The sequence below is a fragment of the Numida meleagris genome, chromosome 4 (genome assembly GCF_002078875.1).
Source record: "Numida meleagris isolate 19003 breed g44 Domestic line chromosome 4, NumMel1.0, whole genome shotgun sequence".
Lineage (NCBI taxonomy): Eukaryota > Metazoa > Chordata > Aves > Galliformes > Numididae > Numida > Numida meleagris.
Genome location: NC_034412.1, coordinates 25,446,955 through 25,466,801, shown reverse-complemented (window position 1 = coordinate 25,466,801; position 19,847 = coordinate 25,446,955). Strand labels below are relative to the sequence as shown.

Here is a 19,847-nt window from a genome sequence, read left to right as displayed (position 1 = left end):
GTCTGATTCTTGAAAATGTATTACAGGATCTACTTTGCATGGTTTCAATTTCTCAGCAAGGGAAGAAAACACAACAATGACAACGAACAAAAAACTTTATAAACAATCTAGCTATAATTTCTCACTCATCAAAGTAATGATTTAATTATTGTGATGTTTGCTTTCATTTCAGCAGTCTGTCAGAGCTTGTGGGTTAAACTTTTATTCAAAGGAGTTTAATTTCTATTTTTGCAAAAAAAAATGCTATGAGCTGTAATTTCACACAAGAGGCTTAGTTTTGGGACACTTAAATGATATCTGGATTAAATTGCTTCAGCTTGAGATATGTAAGTGTGCAGCACGTCTCACATATTTTGTAGTCTGTTTGTAGGTTGACTGACTCATCCATTCTTCTGTGAAGACAGCGAGTCATCTTACATTTATCTCTATGCCTATGACTTCCTCCTGAAGCTTGCCAGCTTTATACGTTTTGAAAAATATTTCCAATATGCTCTGTATAACAGTTTCTGTTGTAGTGGGGGAAAGTTATTGGCACATTAATGAAGCAGTGGCTCTGTGTAGCTTGGGGCTGCATGTCTCAACCATTCAGCTACACCAACAAAAAAAACCACCTTAAATAAACTCAATTTTTGATTGGTCAGGAACAGGCAACCTTTCTGCATTTCTCTTGAAGATCAGTAAAGTCAAACAAAACAATAGCCCTGCTCCCTTTTCAGTTTGCTTCCTATTTCCCTAGACAGAAGTCACCCTGAGACAGCTAGTGCCTTGGGAAGAGACAGTGGCAGTACACAGGGAAAAGACCTAAAGAACTGTCAATGGTAACATCACTTAAGAACTATCTATTATTTGCTTTTAAGAGATGATGGTTTCTTCCTTCATATCCTTCATAAGGATAAAAGTTGCCACGTGTCTTTGCATATAGCAGTTTTGAATACAAAGTCCTGCTACAGATAATCTTTGTTCCCTAACACAGTTCACAAATACACAGGAAATTTTACATTCCCAGAGTCTTTTGATAATAGCAGACTGATAAGACCTTCTCTCCTTCCATTAAAATCATGTGTCTATGACCTGGGAAGTGGGTCACAAGCTAGTAAGAAACAGTATGCTATAGTAAAACTAAAATTGCTGCTGCATGAATTTGAAGAAACTAGAACACTCACAATCAAATAGCAGTACTCTTTCTGGCTCATTTTTCAGGTAAAAGGAAGGTACAATTACAAGTGTGAAAATATGTTCTAAGGAATAATCTCCCCAGTCACTAGATCACTGTCTTCTAAGTTATACTAGGCACAGTAATAGCACTGTCACCAGCCTGTAACTACTGTGCTCTTTATTTTATTTTACTGCACAATAAGCAACAGAATATCTCACTAACCCAGAATGTGCTGCAGGACTCCACCAAAACCTCTGCCTAAAAAGGCAAATTAAATTTTTTAAAAAAATAATTTCTCAACAAAATTTAAATTTTCTTCATTAAGCTTCTGTAGCACACTGTTCACATGCTATATTTCATATAAAATAGAAAAAGGTTGTTGAACTAGTTATATTTAGATTGGAGTAACAAAACTTTGTTCATTAGGTCCATGCTAATGAGTGAAGACAGACTTTAGGAGCCACTTGTTTGTCACTAGTTCAGGCACCACTATACTGCGCTAGATTATATATCCGTATGTTCTGATTAACCGTTCCTTAATCCAGCAGAGTTAAATGTACTTGAGAGCTAGACTGACAAACAAAGACTCAAAGAAAAGGCTCCCACATGTAGAAATTATTTACTGGCTACAATTGTTCCATTGTATTTAAAAACTCCCATACCACACCATTGCTCAGATATTATTAAGCTTAATTCATCCTTTATAGAACACTTAATTCGTTCTTTATAGAATAATTCAAATTGTAGAGAAATAAGCATATCCACTATCTTGCTCCTAATCACTTCTCTCTATACACCTGTAAGAGACTGCCTCCAGCACTTCCAACAGACCATTCCTTTACCTGCTCATTGCTGTTCACATCAAAAAGAATCCACTGCAAAAATGGTTTTAAAATACAGTTTCCTTAATTCTTTCCTGAGACATACTAAAAAATATATTAAATCTGCCAAAGGGCCATATATCTCTGACAAGCCAGGCTTTAAAGTACACCTATATTCAACCTTCTGTTTTCCATCCTAATTGAAACATCAGACTTAAACATTTTAACTAAAAAACAGAATATGTCATTCCCGTGGAGCTTGGGCCTAATCATGTCTCATTGGGCAATGTCATAAAACTAAAAAGAATAAGAAGAAATGTGACATTAAATATAGGAAAATGCAGACGTTGTGCTACTAAAACATTCTAATATTTCTTCCAGTAAAACTTCATTGAAAGTTGGTCAAAATTAAATATTCTCATTGGAGACTCTAATTATACATAGGCTTTTAAAAAATAAATAATCACGCAGTTCTTGCAGTGCTTGCTCTAGGTATTTCATACATGCAGACCACATGAAGCTCTAGCTCCTAGTAAATGAAACCACCTCTGGGTAATTAATATGCAATAATCCACCAGAGTAGAATTCTTTCCAATTGAATTATTGGTACATAATTTCCTTTACTCACAATCCCTTCTGCTAGTATGTAGTTAATCATTTATATTACAACCTCAATTTCAGTTACGTTGCACTGCAAAATGAAGCTTCAGCTCTTCCCCCCAGAATGCTGCCAAAAGGGATGTGGAAAGGGATGTTACAAGCATCCTAACAGGACATACAATCTGATTTTAAGCCAGTCATATATCTAAATGCAGCCAAAAAAGGCAAATGTAAAAGACCAGAGGTTTAAATTTTAAAAGAATTGCTGCCTTTATAGCCAACTGCTTCTTGCTTAACAGCAAGAAAGTTTCATTTTTTTAGATAGGCTTATCAGTTGCATGACCACAACTTTCCTTAAGTATCCATTAATTTTACTGCAGTGCTAAGTAAAAGATCCTTTGTGGCTCCGAGACATATCATAACAGAGGCAGTTTAGCTTTTTAACAGGGCTGACAAGACTGACAGAAATTTTATATTTAACTACAAAAATCAGTATTCACATTTTGAAGTGAACACATCTACAGCAAATTCTCCTGTATTCCCTTGTGCCTGGGACCTCACACCAGGAATAGAAATTAAATGCAAAGACATGAAGAAACTATGAATCTAAATAAAAAAGTACAAGGTCAACAGTACCCTCTAGACTTTCAAAATTCTCTCATTTGTGTTTCTTACATACACCACTGTTCCTCTGAAATTACTCCCTAGTATAATGGCTTTAAAAAACTGTAAATTTCATGCATTTGAGAAGTTATTCAGCCTTCATATTGCTTAGTACGTGCCAAGGTTGGTAAATGGGAACAGTCAGCATGGATTTATCAAGGGTAAACCAAGCCTAAACAACCTGCTTGCCTTTTATGATAACTTGGCTGGATTTGGGGATGAAGGGAGAGCAGTGGATGTCCCTTATCATGAATTCAGCAAAGCTCTCAGTGCTGCCTCCCACTATGTCTCTGCTGGGACCTGTCATGTTTAATACCTTCTTTGATAAAGCAGAATGCTCACTCATTGAGTTTTCAGACGGCACCAAATTGAGGGGACACCCCCAGCTGGTACGCAGGAGAGCAAAGCTGCAATTCAGAGTGAACCAGGCAGGCTGGGGGAACAGGCCAGCTGTAATCTCATGGAACTTCACAAAGACAAATGCAAAACCCTGCTACTGGTAGGAAGGGCTCCTTGCAGCAATATAAGCTGGGGCTGACTAGCTGAGAAGTGTCTCTTTGGGAAAAGATGCTGGAGATCCACTTAAAAAAAAACAAACAAACAAGGGAAACACAAGGCAGTGGCGTGTCCTGGCACCAAGGGATGTCATGAGCATCATGGGCTACCTCAGCATGGTCACAGATAGTGATCTACCCCCCTCAACTCACCACTCAGACCCTATCTATACCTCAATTCCAGTTCAGGTGCTCCCAAACACAAAAGACATTGACCAACTGCCACAGTTTTATGATTTTTGGTTACTGGTATTCCACGTCATAACATCACTGTCAACAGTTTACGGGCTGGTTCGGCCCGGTTCTGTGACGAATGGGGCGGGGGACCCATGGGCCCATGCCCCGGGAAAGGGAAAAAAAAGGGTAGGGAGATGGGCCTAAGAACAAAACAGCAGCAACAATCTAGGGAGAAACAGACGAATTTACTAAATAAGATATCGGAATGCAAAATAACACACTATAATACAATATAATTACAATTTAAGCTAATAAATCCAATACAATGAGAGAGAATGTGCAAAATTTTTTACATAAAAGATAAAGCATTGGCCACCTCTCCTGTTCAGCAACATCTAAGGCCAGCTGGACAGCCTTTACCTCTGCAAATTGGCTGGATTCTCCTTTTCCTTCAGTGGCCTCTGCAACTTGTCATGTAGGGCTCCACACAGCGGATTTCCATCTGTGATGCTTACCCACAATATGACATGATCCATCTGTGAACAGGGCATATTTCTTTTCATTTTCTGGTAATTCACTGTATGGTGGGGCCTCTTTGGCACATGATACCTCTTCCGCTGACAATGTTCCAAACTTTTTACCTTCAGGCCAGTCCATGATCACCTCTAAGATTCCTGGACAATTGAGATTCCCCATCTGAGCTCGTTGCATAATCAACACAACCCACTTACTCCAAGTGGCATCAGTAGCATGATGGGTGGAGGGAACCTTTCCCTTAAACATCCACTGGCAGTCGAGGTGCTAGGAGGAGCTGCGTTTCAGTTCCAATTACTTCTGAAGCAGCTCAAACCCCCTCATACGCGGCTAAGATCTCCTTCTCAGTTGGAGTGTAGCACTCTTTGGACCCCTTGTACATTCAACTCCAGAATCCCAGGGGTCGACCTCAGGTCTCTCCTGAGGCTCTCTGCCACAAACTCCAGGTGGGACCTTTCTCTCCAGCAGCAGTGTAGAGGATGTTCTTAACATCCTGTCCCGTCCGTACTGGCCCCAGGGCCATGGCACGGGCTATCACCAGTTTAAATTGCTCAAAAGCCTGCTGCAGCTCAGGACCCTACGTAAAATGTTTATTCTTCCATGTCACCTGATAAAGGGGGCTTACAATGAGGCTATAGTTTGGAACGTGCATTCTCCAAAAGCCCACTACACCCAGAAAAGATTGCGTCTCTTTCTTATTAGTGGGCAGAGACATGGCAGTGATTTTGTTGACCACATCCATTGGGATGTGGCGACGTCCATCTTGCCACTTAATACCTAGGAACTGAATCTCCTGTGCAGGCCCTTTCACTTTGCTTCGCTTAATAGCAAAACCAGCTCGCAGGAGGATCTGGATTATTTGCTCTCCTTTCTCGAAAACTTCCTTTGCTGTATCACCCCACACAATAATATCATCAATGTACTGTAGGTGCTCAGGAGCACCGCCCTGTTCCAGTGCAGTTTGGATCAATCCATGGCAAATGGTTGGACTATGTTTTCACCCCTGGGGGAAAATGGTTCCAGGTATACTGAACACCCCTCCAGGTAAAAGCAAACTGTGGCCTGCATTCTGGGGCCAACGGAATGGAAAAGAAGGCATTAGCAATGTCAGTGGTGGCATACCACTTGCCTGCTTTTGACTCCAGTTCATACTGGAGTTCTAGCATGTCCGGCACAGCAGCACTCAGTGGGGGTGTAACTTCATTCAGGCCGTGGTAGTCTACCGTCAGCCTCCATTCTCCACTGGCTTTACGCATTGGCCATATGGGGCTGTTAAAAGGTGAGTGAGTTTTGCTTATCACTCTTTAGCTCTGTAGTTGATGAATCAACTTACGAATGGGGAGCAAGGAATCCCTGTTGGTGTGGTACTGCTGTCTGTGCACCGTTTTTGTGGCAATCGGTACCTGTTGCTCTTTTACTTGTAGCAACCCCACAACAGACGGATCTTCTGACAGGCTGGGCAAAATCGACAGCTGTTTAATGTTGTCTGTGTCTATGGCAGTTATTCCAAAGGCCCATAGATACCTTTTGGGATCCTTGAAATGTCCCCTCCTGAGGTAATCAATACCGAGTATACACGGAGCCCCTGGGCAAGTCACAATAGGATGTTTTTGCCAGTCTTTACCAGCGAGGCTTATTTCGGCCTCCAACACAGTCAACTCTTGGGAACCCCCAGTCACCCCAGAAATGTAAACTGAGTCTGTCCCTTGGTGACTCGAGGGCATTAGAGTGCACTGTGTCCACCAATGCCTCATATTTCTGTGGTTCTGATGTGCCAGGCCATCGAATCCACACAGTCCAATACACTCTATTGCCCCTTTCCCCACCCTGGCTGGGGGCAGGGCCCCTCTACTTGTTACCTCCATTGTTCTTCTGATCAGGGTCCTTACGGCTTTTGCCATGTCCCGCAGCAACTGGAGCGGAGGATTTCGCCTTGGTGGTTGATCTGGCTTGTAGTTCTTTTACCTGTGCTTGTAGTGCAGGAGTGGGTTTTTTGTGCCACTTCTTCATGATGTCTTCTCCGTGGTCACGTAGGTAACGCCACAAGGCAACGCACGACATAGTCTTACTGTCATCACTTGCTCGAGCAGGAAGACGCCTTCTTCTACTGATAACTGAGATGTTGGATGATGCAAGTTGGGAGAAAAACAATTTGCTCAGCCCCTCCCGTAGGCTGTCTCGACAATCCTGATTGTCATCTGGTTTATCGTCATGAGGCAAAGTAGTCAGTTCCTCAATTATATCATCATGATCACTCTCAAGTCTATCCAGTCTTTCAGTCACCTTTACAATGGTTGAAGCATAAACTTGCAGAGGGGTTAAATGTAGCTCAAAGTCACGGAGCCTGGAAATCAGCTCACCCATAGGAGGTCTTCTTTCCCCTTTGCCATACATGGCTGCTAGTGTACCAGCGTACTTTTCTGGTGCAGTTCTTGTGAATGTACGCCACATGTCTGGTGTACACCTGACTCTCTCAAGATCGTGCTCCTGGTTCGGATCATCAGGAATGAATGCAGGGTCATGTAACATTTCCTCCACAGCGCATTCTCTCAAATATTGGATGCCTTTTTCCTATAGTAGTCCATTTCTTTGCCTCAGGCATCAGATCGTTTTTGAAGGGGTATTTTTCCCTTACAGCTTATAGATTGTTTCCAAGCTCAGAGAGACTTTCCAAACTGAAAGGGAGAGTCTCCGACAGAACGGAAGAGGTGGCCAATGCTTTATACTGACCCATGGATGGTGGCAAATGCCTTACGGGAGTGGTTACAGCAGTGGGAACAAAATAACTGGCAACAAAGGGGTAAACCTATTTCAGCTGCTGAACTGTGGAAAGACATTGCTGCCTGAATTAAGAATATGGCTGTAAAGGTGTGTCATGTAGATGCTCACGCGCCCAAGAGTCGGGCTACTGAAGAGCAACAAAATAACCAGGTAGTCCGAGCCTCCAAAATCAAGGTAGCTCAAATAGACTTGGACTGGCAACACAAGGGTGAATTATTTCTAGCTCAGTGGGACCATGAAACCTCAGCCCATCAAGGAAGAGATGCAACATGTAAGTGGGCTAGAGACCGAGGGGTGGACTTAACTATGGACACTATTGCACAAGTTATTCATGACTGTGAAACATGAACCACAATTAAACAATCCAAGAGGATGAAACCTCTTCGGGGGGAAGGGCGATGGCAAAAGTACAAATATGAGGAGACGTGGCAGACTGATTATATCAACTTACCACAAACCCGCGATGGTAAGCGTTATGTGCTCACCATGGTGGAGGCAACCACTGGGTGGCTTGAAACATACACAGTACCCCATGCTACTGCCCGAAACACCATATTAGGCCTTGAGAAACAAATCCTGTGGCGACATGGCACTCCTGAAAGAATTGAGTCAGATAATGGGACTCATTTCAAAAATTCTCTTGTAACTACTTGGGCCAAAGATCATGGCATTGAGTGGATTTACCATATCCCCTATCATGCACCAGCTTCTGGTAAAATTGAACGATACAATGGATTGTTAAAAACTATGTTGAAAGCAATGGGTGGCGGAACATTTAAGCATTGGGAGAAGCATTTGGCAGAAGCCACCTGGTTGGTCAATACTAGAGGATCAATCAATCGTGATGGTCCTGCTCAATCCAGCTCTCTACATAATGTAGAGGGAGATAAGGTCCCTGTAGTACATGTAAAGAGCATGCTGGGAAAAGCGGTTTGGGCCTTTCCAGCTTCTGGGAAGGGCAAACCTCTCCATGGAACTGTTTTTGCTTAGGGACGTGGATCCACTTGGTCAGGGATGCAGAAGAATGGGGATGTTCAGTGTGTACCACAAGGGAATTTGATGCTGGGGGAGTGCAGTCAGTAAGTCCATGTATATACATGTACCTATATAACTGTATGTGTAATGCATGTTAATTATTGTTTGTATATGTATATTAAACATGATGCAGTGATGTGGAATAAGAGGTGGAATGTCATGGTTTTATGATTTGTTTATTGGTATTCCACATCATAACATCATGTAGTATATGTACCTGGTTCTCAGAAGAGAAGAACTACATTCCCCAGAGGACTTTGCTGCCTTGTTACCATTTTCCAATCAGAGGGAAAGATAAAATTGTTCACATATCATGAGACCTTTCCTCTTCTCGTCCTGTCTCTCGTCCCGGCAGCATCTCGCTCCCCAGCTGTCCTATCATCGGTATTAGAGTAAGGCCTACCTTAATTTTGGACATTCTCTCTCATTGTATTGGATTTATTAGCTTAAATTGTAATTATATTGTATTATAGTGTGTTATTTTGCATTCCAATATCTTATTTAGTAAATTTGTTTGTTTCTCCCCAGATTGTTGCCGCTGTTTTGTTCTTAGGCCCATCTCCCTACCGTTTTTCCCTTTCCCAGGGCATGGGCCCATGGGTCCCCTGCCCATTTGCCACAGAATCGGGCCGAACCAGCCCGTAAACCGCTGACACCAACTGAAGCAAGCTCAGCAGAGGGCCACTGGGGTGACCCAACAGTAGCTTTCCATGGTCAGGTTATCAGGAAGACAGAGCCATGAGAGCACAGAGCTGGATGATGACAGACAACAGACAAACAGATATAGAGGAATACTAACCGTAAAGACTTTTTCTGTTGGGACAGTTTGAACAGGCTGTCCACAGAGGCTGTGCAGCCTCCAGCCTTGGAGCCTTCCAAAGTCCAACTGGATGAAGGCTTGAGCTGACCTCAGGACTAGACTAGAAACCTCATGAGATACCTTCCAAAATTAATTAGGCTATGATTTTCTGAAAACAATATTCAGGAGATCACTCATACATATTGTCCAACACAGATCATCACTAAAGATGAATGTGACCTAATACAAGTGTAACGCTCCAGGTACTAATATCCTATGAGGAATAAGAAGACAAAACAGATCCCTGAGCATTTTAGACATCATAGAATCCACTACAAAGAAGAACAAGAGAGGCTTGAAAACAAGACTGCCAATGGGGGTAATTTCTGAACTCCAGTCTTTCTGTACCTGCTCATTTTTAATGAGTCACCATGAAAAATTAAAAAGGTGCTTAAAGTTTATGTCCCGAATTCTACTTTCTACTGCTTAATGAAATGATTTTTTTCTCCCTTTTTAAACAGAAAATAAAGGTTGATAGCTCCTATAAAAACTCAGCTTTGTAATCTAACATGCAAAAGGCCTGCTGGGAAGTACTAGACTTTCAAACACACTGAAACAATTACAGGTCAACATGGCCATTCTCCTCCCCTTCCCTCACAAGTCATTCTCCATACCATGTTGAGGGGTTCTCTGAGAGATTAATTGCACTGTTGTCCTAAATAACATGTATTAAGGGCAGCAGAGACAACATTGGAAAGTCTCACATCCTGGCTTTACTTGTAAAAATGCCTGATGTGGGAGCTCAAAGGTTGTCATACCTCAGAAGGGAAAACAGAGCATGCACGGGAGCCTTCCTTAGGAAAAGCTCATAAATCCAAGCTCTCTGACAATCAGATGCCTTTTCTTTTCTCTGAAATAGTAATACAACCCAGTACATCCCATAACAGAAAAATGCAAAAAATTTCCCAGAAGTCTCAAAGTTAAGTACTGCAAGTGCCAATGCCAACAGTACGATGATTCTGTATTAACTGTTTTACTTCATCTTTTTATTACTAACAAAATAGCACTAGTGAACTATACAGCCTACAAAGTTCTGTCTTCCCATTCTCACTCTCACATAAATTCACTAGCTTTGTGATGGAGTACTTCTCTCAAACATAAAAATTACAAAACAGATAACACAAAGAAACAATAATAAGAATACTTTCCCAATAAACCATGCATTCTCCAAAATGGCTACCATTGTCAAGGCAAACATTTACAGGCTAATTACAGAAATACAGACCCCAGAATGAATAGCACATCCTTCAGACAAAAGCTCCAAGGTACTACAATTTTTTCCACAGTTTAGACTCAAGGAAGAGACTTTTACTGTTTCTAACTAGTTTATGTTTAACCATGATGTCACTGGAACAACTTCATTCTACTGCATACATTTGCATACACAGATCACCCTATATACCTGTGTTTTCTTCTTATATTACAAAAAGAGATAGTTTATATTTTAAAGCTCTTACATTGTCCAATTAGGTATTGAAGAAAAACACTGAGTAGCATTTTAATAACTAAAATCAAATTCATTTCCCAGACAATCACATAGAATTTTCCCTGTGGTTCATATGCAACCTCTGATCTGGACAGAACACACAGAAGAAAAGCAACCATGACCTCAGTAACTCACATTTCCAAATATCTGAAGATTTGCTCTTGGAAGCCTGTGCTAAAGTATGGTCATGAATGATACACTCTCAAGTTGTTTGGGTTGCCAGAATAGACACTACCAAAGTGTTGCATCTTCGTAATGACTAGTATTAGAAGTTGACACAACTTTTCCCATTAGTTTCAGAGGTACAGACTCAGATCTTAAACATTTTATTTGCCATTTCTCACTAACACTGCTTGCTCATCATAAATTTGAATAAGTTATTGCATGCTTAATGTTCCATACCAGGAACGAATGTTCACTGAGAACAAGTGACAGCAGAAATCCCTGTATGGTATTTTGTCCTGCACAATACTCCACCAGGACTTCTGACATTTTCAAAAACCAAAATCCCAAAAACTTATCAAGTGGCAGAATCAGATGGAAAATTTCACTTTGATATAAACATCCTTTGCAAGGCATAGCAAAAGAATACCAAGTGAGATAAAATAAAGATACTAATGCTGCTGAACACTACCTTAAGTAAAACAAAGTGAAAAGGATGAAGTTTCAAGACAGTCTCAATGGAGACATGGTGTAATACATGAAATTTGCCAATATCCCTTTCATAGTCAAGAGATATACACCAAGACAAATAAAATATACTTAAAAATCAATTAATACAAGATGTTTATAAACTACCATTGCACAATACATCTAATAATTTTAAAATGGGAAGAAAAAATTATGATAAAATACATGCAAAGTATTAAGGTTGGTACAAACTCGTCATAAGAAAGAGGCCTATAGTTTGCAAGATAAGAAATACATCATCGTATAACGATAATCACAACAAGTGCAGAAGTAACAACAACAAAATTTGTACCAAGCTATTAGCACGGAAAAACAAAAAAACCTAAGCAGCATTTCTATGATAGCTATCATCTAAAATGAGAATATATCATTTTAGTATTGTGAAGGATATTATTCAGTGAAGTTTACATTTTCTTTAAGACTCTATTTCACTAACAGAATGTTATAAAGAGGTATTTCATTGGACATATAAAAACAAGTTCTGTTTTCCAACAAGACAACTAAAAAATTATTTATCTAAAGAAAATATTTCTATTACTCTGTTAACAAATAATACAATCTCCAGAAAATGAAAGGATTGAAAGACTACATATATACATATTTAGCAGCATTTACTTAATTCTGCAGTCATAGTTTTGAACACAACTCTGCACCCAGCTCCGCTGGCATATTAGTGAAAACTGAGAATAACTCATAGGAAGTTAGTAAAATCCATACATGTGGGTCCCTGTAGTTCTTCCTAGGAGTACATGACATTTATATGCTCTTATACACAATTTTTTCTCTAAAAATATCTGGACAGTGTGTACATGTTCTCCAGAGAAATGTTTTTTGTTGTTTTTTTTTGTGTTTTTTTGTTTTTAAAAAGCATTATTCTATAGTCACTGTTTCTCCTACTGAAGTATGACACGCAAAGGAATCTTATAGCAAAAATAATTCCTAGGAAAACGGGTTTATTTATATTTGACATCATTTGGCAATTAGAAGCTGGTGAAACCAGACAGCACTCATCTGAGAAGAGGGAATGGTATTCTCAGGATGATATTGCACATTAAAGTAATAAACGCTGCATGATTTAAACATCAGTATTTGAAGTAAGCAATTTGATATCGTAATGAAGAAAGTTTAAGAAAAAAAGGCAAGGCACAAAAGCATATTAATAAAAGGATGCAAAATCTACTGGATTGAGTCTGAAATTACTGAATTCCCTCATGAAAACAGGAATTATCACTAAATTGTCTTCAAAGCTTTTAAGTTATTTACCTTCATTTTGCATCATTTTTAAAAGTAACATAAAAATAAAGCTACCCCTTGTCACTACATGAATTCAGGGGGTACTTTGCAGATGCACTGTATTTTAATAGTTAACAGTATCTCAATGCATGTTGCTCATGGTGTTACGACTGCAGCAATTTGTTTTAATAAAGGCTCTTGTTACAGGAAGTAGGTGCGTGTGTTCTTACTTTACATCTGGTAGAGCTATCAGGTCGTTACCATTCACTGCCTCCTTAAATCATTCCCTTAGGTACAAAAATCATCAAACCTATTTCCATTCAAAATTACAAGTATTATAAGGAAGTGTTTTAGAAATCTGTGAGAGGGGAGGTTCAACTTGTTGCTATAACTACAGAATAAAGGCAAGTGTTAATAGGAACTCCGAAATACTTTGGAGGAATGCTGCTTTATAAATATCAACTGCTCAACATTGCAGCAAAGCAGTAGGAGTTAGGGCGCAAGGGTTACGCATGCAATAATTTCTCCTCCCTGATATTCTGGACAACAATAAAATTCCTTGTTTACTCACAACAAATAAATCATATTATAGAATCATAGAATGTCTTGGGTCAGAAGGACACCAAGGAGCATCAAGCCCCAACCCTCCTGCCACAGGCAGGGCCGCCAACCTCCAGATTTGGTACTAGACCAGGTTTCCCAGTGCCCCCATCCATCCTGGCCTTGAACGCCTACAGGGATGGCGCCTCTTTGGGCTGCCTGTTCCTGCATGTCACCCCTCTCTTGGTAAAGAACTCCCCCTGATATCCAACCCAAATCCTCCCTCCTTCAACTTAAAACTATTTCCCCTTATCCTGCCATTATCCACCCTTTCAAAGAGCTGATTCCCCTCCTGTTTGTAGGCTCCCTTTAGGCACTGGAAGGCTGCAACGAGGTCACCCCACAGCCTTCTCTTCTCCTGGGCTGAAGAGGCCCAGCTCCCTCAGCCTGTCTTCACAGGTGAGGTGCTCCAGCCCACTGATCATCTTTGTGGCCCTCCTCTGGACCCTCTCCAACAGCTCCCTGTCTTTCTTGTATTGGGGGCTCCAGACCTGGATGCAGTAGCCCAGATGGGGCCTCATGAGGGCTGAGTAGAGGGGGACAATCACCTCCCTCTCCCTGCTGTCCTCCCCTTCTGAGGGAGCCCAGGATACCATTTGCTTTCCAAGCTGCAAGAGCACACTGCTGGCTCATGTTCAGTTCTTCATCCACCAGGACCCCCAGATCCTTCTCTGCAGGGCTACTCTCAAGGATTGCTCCTCCCAGTCTGTATATATGCCTGGGATTCCTCCAGCTCAAGTGCAAAACCCTGCACTTTGCTGTGTTGAACCTCACTAGAGTCACCCAGGCCCACCTTTTGAGTCTGTTGAGGTTCCTCTGAATGGCATCCCTTCCTTCCATTGTGTCAACTGCACCACTCAGCTTGGTGTCATCAGCAAACTTGCTGAGGGTGCACTCAATTCCGTTATCGATGTCATTGATAAAGATGTTAAAGAGCACTGGTCCCAAGACAGACCCCTGGGTGACACCACTTGTTACTGGCCTCCACCTGGACATAGAGCCACTGATCACCACCCTTTGTCTGCAGCCTTTCAACCAATTCCTTATCCACTGGGTGGTCCACCTGTCAAATCCACATCTCTCCAAATGGGAGATAAGGATATGGTGGGGGACCATATCAAAGGCCTTGCACAAGTCCAGGTAAATGACATCAGTTGCCTTCCCTTTGTCCACTGTCAACGGTTTACGGGCTAGTTCAGTCCAGTTCCATGACTAATGAGGTGGGGGGACCCATAGACCCACGCCCTGTGAAAAGGGGAAGGGGAAAAAGGGAAAGGGTAGGGAGATGGGCCTAAAAACAAAACAGCTGCAACGATCTGAGAAGAAACAAACTAATTTACTAAATAAGATATCAGCATGCAAGATAACACAATATAGTACAATATAATTGGAATTGAAGCTAATAAATAAAATGAGAGAGTGTCCAAAAACCAAAAGGCCTTACTCTAACGCTGGCAGCAAGACGGCTAGGGAGAGAGATGCTGCCGGGACATCTCATGATCTGCGTACAGTTTTTATCTTTCCCTCTGAACGGAAAACAGAAACAGAACAACACAAAGTCTGCTAGGGCATGTAGTTCTTCTTGTCTTCTATTGATGATCCATGGAGCTGGAGTGTTAACTCTGTAACTCCCAGTGCACTACATGATGTTACAATGTTGAATACCGATGATCAAAAATCATAAAACCCTGACAGCCACTAATGCCGTCACTCGATCATAGAAGGCCACCAGATTGGTTAGGCACACCCTTCCCTCGGTGAAGCCGTGCTGGCTGTCTTGGATCACATGCTCATTCTTCATGTGATCTAGCATGTCATCCAGGAGGATCTGTTCCAAAAAATCGCATTACTCTCCATCCTTACATGCACAAAACAGGACTTCATTAAGGTGAAGCAAATAGGTCACAAAACACGTCTCAAAAATACATCTGACAAAGTCTATCAGTGCTTAAGCACAACTATGAAATAGTCACCCTTAGTGACTGAGATTAAGGAAAACACACTGGTTTTCAATATATTCATCGATTGCTAGAAACATTATGTAGCACTCAATTCAGTGAAGTATTCAGGCATTTAAGTATATGTTTAAAAATCTAACTGAAAGTGATTAGGTTATTCATACACAGAATATTAACCACACGTTCAGTGCATGGAGTTTCAAGATCTTCAGAAAAAAAAAATCACACTGAGCACCTCACTGAACTTGAACTTTGGACTGCAAACAGGATAGCGTGCTTCTCATACATCTGAACTTTTTCCCAAATAATTCTTAACTATCTGTCCACATAGTACTAATAATCAGTAATTCATTCAATCCTCAGCACCCTACTATTAAAAGGGCTATAGACACAAGGCACACAAACATCACATTTGCCATGCCTTTATAAGTGGAACTAAAGCAGGGGGAATCCATAGAGCATTGAGTGCTCAAAAGTGCTTCTAGGAACTGACTGGAGAGGCAGGCAATGCCAAAAGAGGAGGTAACACATCTGTGTACATGCGTGCTGCATAGAGGAACACATTTGTCAGAGGAGTTACAGTACATACAACAGCATTCTAGAATGAAAAGGGTGGATTTTACACGTGTTTTACAGACTCACCTAAGCCTTGCACCACCATTTTGTATGATCTTTGCATTTGATATAGGTGCATGCACCTCCACTAGGTTTTCTTCCAGAGTGAAAAGCAAGGAGGTAAAGTAAACACCTTATGGAGAGGCATTAGGTCAGTACATGCTCTAGGAATACGAGGGTAGCTAAATCTGCTCTAACCTTCACTTCCATTTTTAAATTAAGATACAAAGATATATGAACAGCGTAAACAAGTCTTTATTTCGATCCACATTAAGGTGTACCAGATGCAAAGGGATCAAGGAAACACTCTGAGACTACTGTTGTGGCCAAATCTAATGTCTCAAAGGACTGCCTGAGAAATCAAATCCTTACGCTCATAAAACAAGTAAGCTTGTGTGAGCCTGTTCTTAGTAACTGCAGAATTCAACTGCTGCGCGACTCCTGACCATTAAAAACCAGCAAACACTGTTCCACCTTTGATTTTCACCCTTTAAATAAAATCTGAATTTAACTATGGCCATTTAAGTCAAAGTAACATAGTTCTACATATTTATGTTGCATTATCATATTTATTAAAAATATGAAAGTGACCAGAAAGAGAACATAGGTGTTTTATGAATACTCTTTTCATTTATTTCAAAAGTCAAAGAGGCTTTACTTTGCAGCAGGCTTAAAAACAAAAGGAACTCCACTGCTAATTTCTCCAGCAGTTCCATAAACCTGTTTTGACTCACACACAACTTAACCAGAGTCATGTACTTAGGCTTGGAGCAGGGTCAACAGAGAATGAAATATCAGTATATAAACTGAAAGGTGCTCTGACGAAGTATAAGAGATAACCAATGTTCTTGAGCCCTTGCATAACACGATGGAAAGCACAGCAATAACAGCACAGTAGCAAGGACCTAGGCTGTGGCAAGTGAGGTCTTGCTCAAATCCAACAGCTGTAGGCACAGAAATAAAGGAAAGAAACTGCTTACCTTCAGAACATCTCAGGCACACAGTGATCTCCAGCAAGATCCCTTTCCCTCCACTGCCAACCCTAAAATGAGGTCTGGGAAGGGGTGGATCCTGGCTCCACCCCTTCCGGTCACTCAGGTGCATTGCATGTGCCTGAGCTCCCCTGGGGTGGCGTTGTCTTCCCACCAGGTGCTTTGTCACTGGTTCAAGCCCTGACTTGCATTTCTGCTACACCCTGTAAATCTGAAACCATGGAAACAAGGAGATCAATGCACTAACAACCCGACTCTTCGTGTTAAAACATGAACAGAAGGGAACAATTCTTACTCATTTGATTCAGCCCATATTTTCTTATAAGTTAGCAACACTGCTGTGGTTATCCTATCTAAATAGGATTGAACTGTGCTACTGCATTACAGGATTGTACTGGTCAGTATAAATATATCTATAATTAGTAAATATTCATATATTATTATATTTACCCTAAAAAGGTCATTACTTTCATCCCATCCAGCCTATGACATGACGTTTATATCATGCAGTGTGCATTTAGAGCAGATACCATCTTTCACTACTATACATCAAAGTCTGGATACAGCAGGTGGAAAGACAGCAGACTAGTTTTCTCCGAGAGACATTAAACAATCATTTTTTACTTAATATATTACACCAGATAATAAAGCAGAATTCTTCGTTTCCATCAAAGAAAATAATATAGGAGCAAATAAAGTAACTCCAGAAAATACGAATACTGGAATGCAAAGAACTGTCTTTACGTTTGCCACAGTATGAAGGATTTAGATAAATGTGCACAGCAAATTACAGCTCAGAGCTTGTGTAATCCTTAGTGCATGCCCACAACATACAGTAGGGAAGCCAGTAAAGCAAAAATAAGCTTAGGCAACTGCATAAGATTTTAATCCTCACACAAATAAACATTTTTCTTTTAGTATTTTTACCCGATAATTGCTTAATGGCACATTTCATTTTACTTTCTACGTAGTGAATGATACCTAAATACTAACAGACAGCTTTAAAAATTGAGCACTATATATGCAAGTTATTGTTCCACAGGCTGGAGTTAAAAAATAATTAAAAAAAAAAAAGAAAACAGAAGTGCCAGGTTCTGGTTTCAGAAAAAGGGCATGATAGGGGACAGTGCTCTTGAAACACAAACAGGATAATACACTAGAAAATAAGTAGAGATTTCCTAAGATTTCCTTCATCGGCCCCTTTGGAAAAAGACATTATGATTTCAAAATCTGACTTGCTATCATCAAAGTATTTAGGTATTACACTTCTCCTTAGTGAGCAAACATTCAATTTAGCTATAGTTAAGCTAGGCAAACCTTGCCACCAGCTTGAGTGATTGGCATTTAAAATACAAGCTCAATAGGAGCTTTTTGTAATAGTTTGTTTTACAGTACATTTCCTCTCCTCTCCCCACAAACACATGAAAAACATCACGGGGATAAGCAGGGAATAGCAGCTATAGGCCAGTTGGAGCAAAAAAATTTGCAGGTTAAGTTTCATAATCATAACACTCAGCACAGTCACAGAACTTTTTCATATTACCTGTTCTCTTTTTCAAACTTTTTTTTTTTAAATAATCATGATGTTTCTTAAGTTAAAAGAACAGATCCCAATAATATACTGTTGTAAGCCAGTTCCATCAGTTCCTTCTTCAGTTTGGCAACACCACTAGTTATTAGTAATATGCATTCTCAATTGACATGCAGGAGTATGGCTGTGCATCATCATCTCACGCAAGATGACTGGCATCTTGCACAGGAATGATTATGTTAACGTGAGAGGTTTCTCGTTGGAGAGCAAACATTCCACGTTGAGGTCAACAGTTATTGCATAAAGAGCCGGGAAAAAAAAACAGTCTATTGCCTCTGTCCAGTGCAGAGATCTGGGCAAGGACCCTAGGCATAAGACCCATGAGCGAAGCTTCCCTGGGGATGGTGGCTGGTCTCCCAGCCTTCTGGAGGAGTCAACAGCCACTCTTCCTACTGTAAAGGTACAATAAAGGCACAGGTGAAAATCCACTGGCTATGCTCAATGCCACATGACAGCTTCCTGTAGCTTGGAAAGTGGTTTGAGTAAACATTACCATCAAATTTTTAAGTATTGCCTTTCTTACAAAACATGCTGATCTTGAAAAGGAGAATTAAACTAGGTTAGCAAATATTTTTGATCATTTCACTTGGAACCACATTTTCACAGCCTTTTAAATCTCATTTGCTGGGAGCAAAACAAAACATGATTCAGCCTTGTACACCTACTGAACCAACACTCCCGCATGAATCACATGCCACTATCAGAACTATCAATGTAACTTAAAATTGAGACAATAAATAGCAGGGATATGCAAAGAAGAAAGAGAATCAACCTACAACTATAAAAATCCTACAGATTATCTGTGGTTATTGTCAGTTGGTCTCTCTGTACATCAAGGATAGAAAATGGCGTGTCAGCATCTGAAAGATGTTGACTTATAACACACCAATGTTTGTACAGTTTTATGCCAAGGAGCTGTTTTCTCCTTGTATCAAATTTCTGTTCTTTCTCGTTTGGTATGAAGCGTTAGAATGGCATATTCTTTTAATCAGAAGCTTTTGGAAAGATATATTAGTATTGCTGTCTGTAAACAGCACTTAACTGCACAGGGGCTCTCTGCTTTAAATTTATACTGAATTCCAGCAACTTACTCCCATCCACGTATAGCCTTCTAAACTGACCTTGAGATAAAATTTCAAAGCAGGGAAAATGAGAAAGTAACAAAAAAACCCTTTCACAATTTCCACCTCTGAAGTGTTAGTTTACATTTAGGTTTTTAAATACTGAGTTTAAGACTCTTGCACGAGAATTCCAACTAACATTTGTGTTTCTGAAATACAATCAAAGTCTGAAAAGCTACTGTGGAACAAAAATGTATTTTCCTTTTCAGCTGATAACTGCTTAAGAGATAAAAACAAGTATTTTAGACTTCTGGGCTGCTCAGCTGTGAAAAAGTAAGATATGCTTACAGTCACATGGAAACCTTCCCACCTTGCAGTGTCTTTGAGAGATTTCACATGGGAAATATACTGAGCCTTTCAGTTTCAGGAAAAAAGTCAAAT

General features: G+C 40.4%; 1 long non-coding RNA gene across 11 annotated transcripts in view; it reads right to left on the bottom strand.

Annotated features, from left to right (window-relative positions):
* LOC110397308 overlaps positions 1-19,847 on the bottom strand; it is a 297,352-nt gene that overhangs the window by 260,773 nt on the left and 16,732 nt on the right. The window lies entirely within an intron of this gene.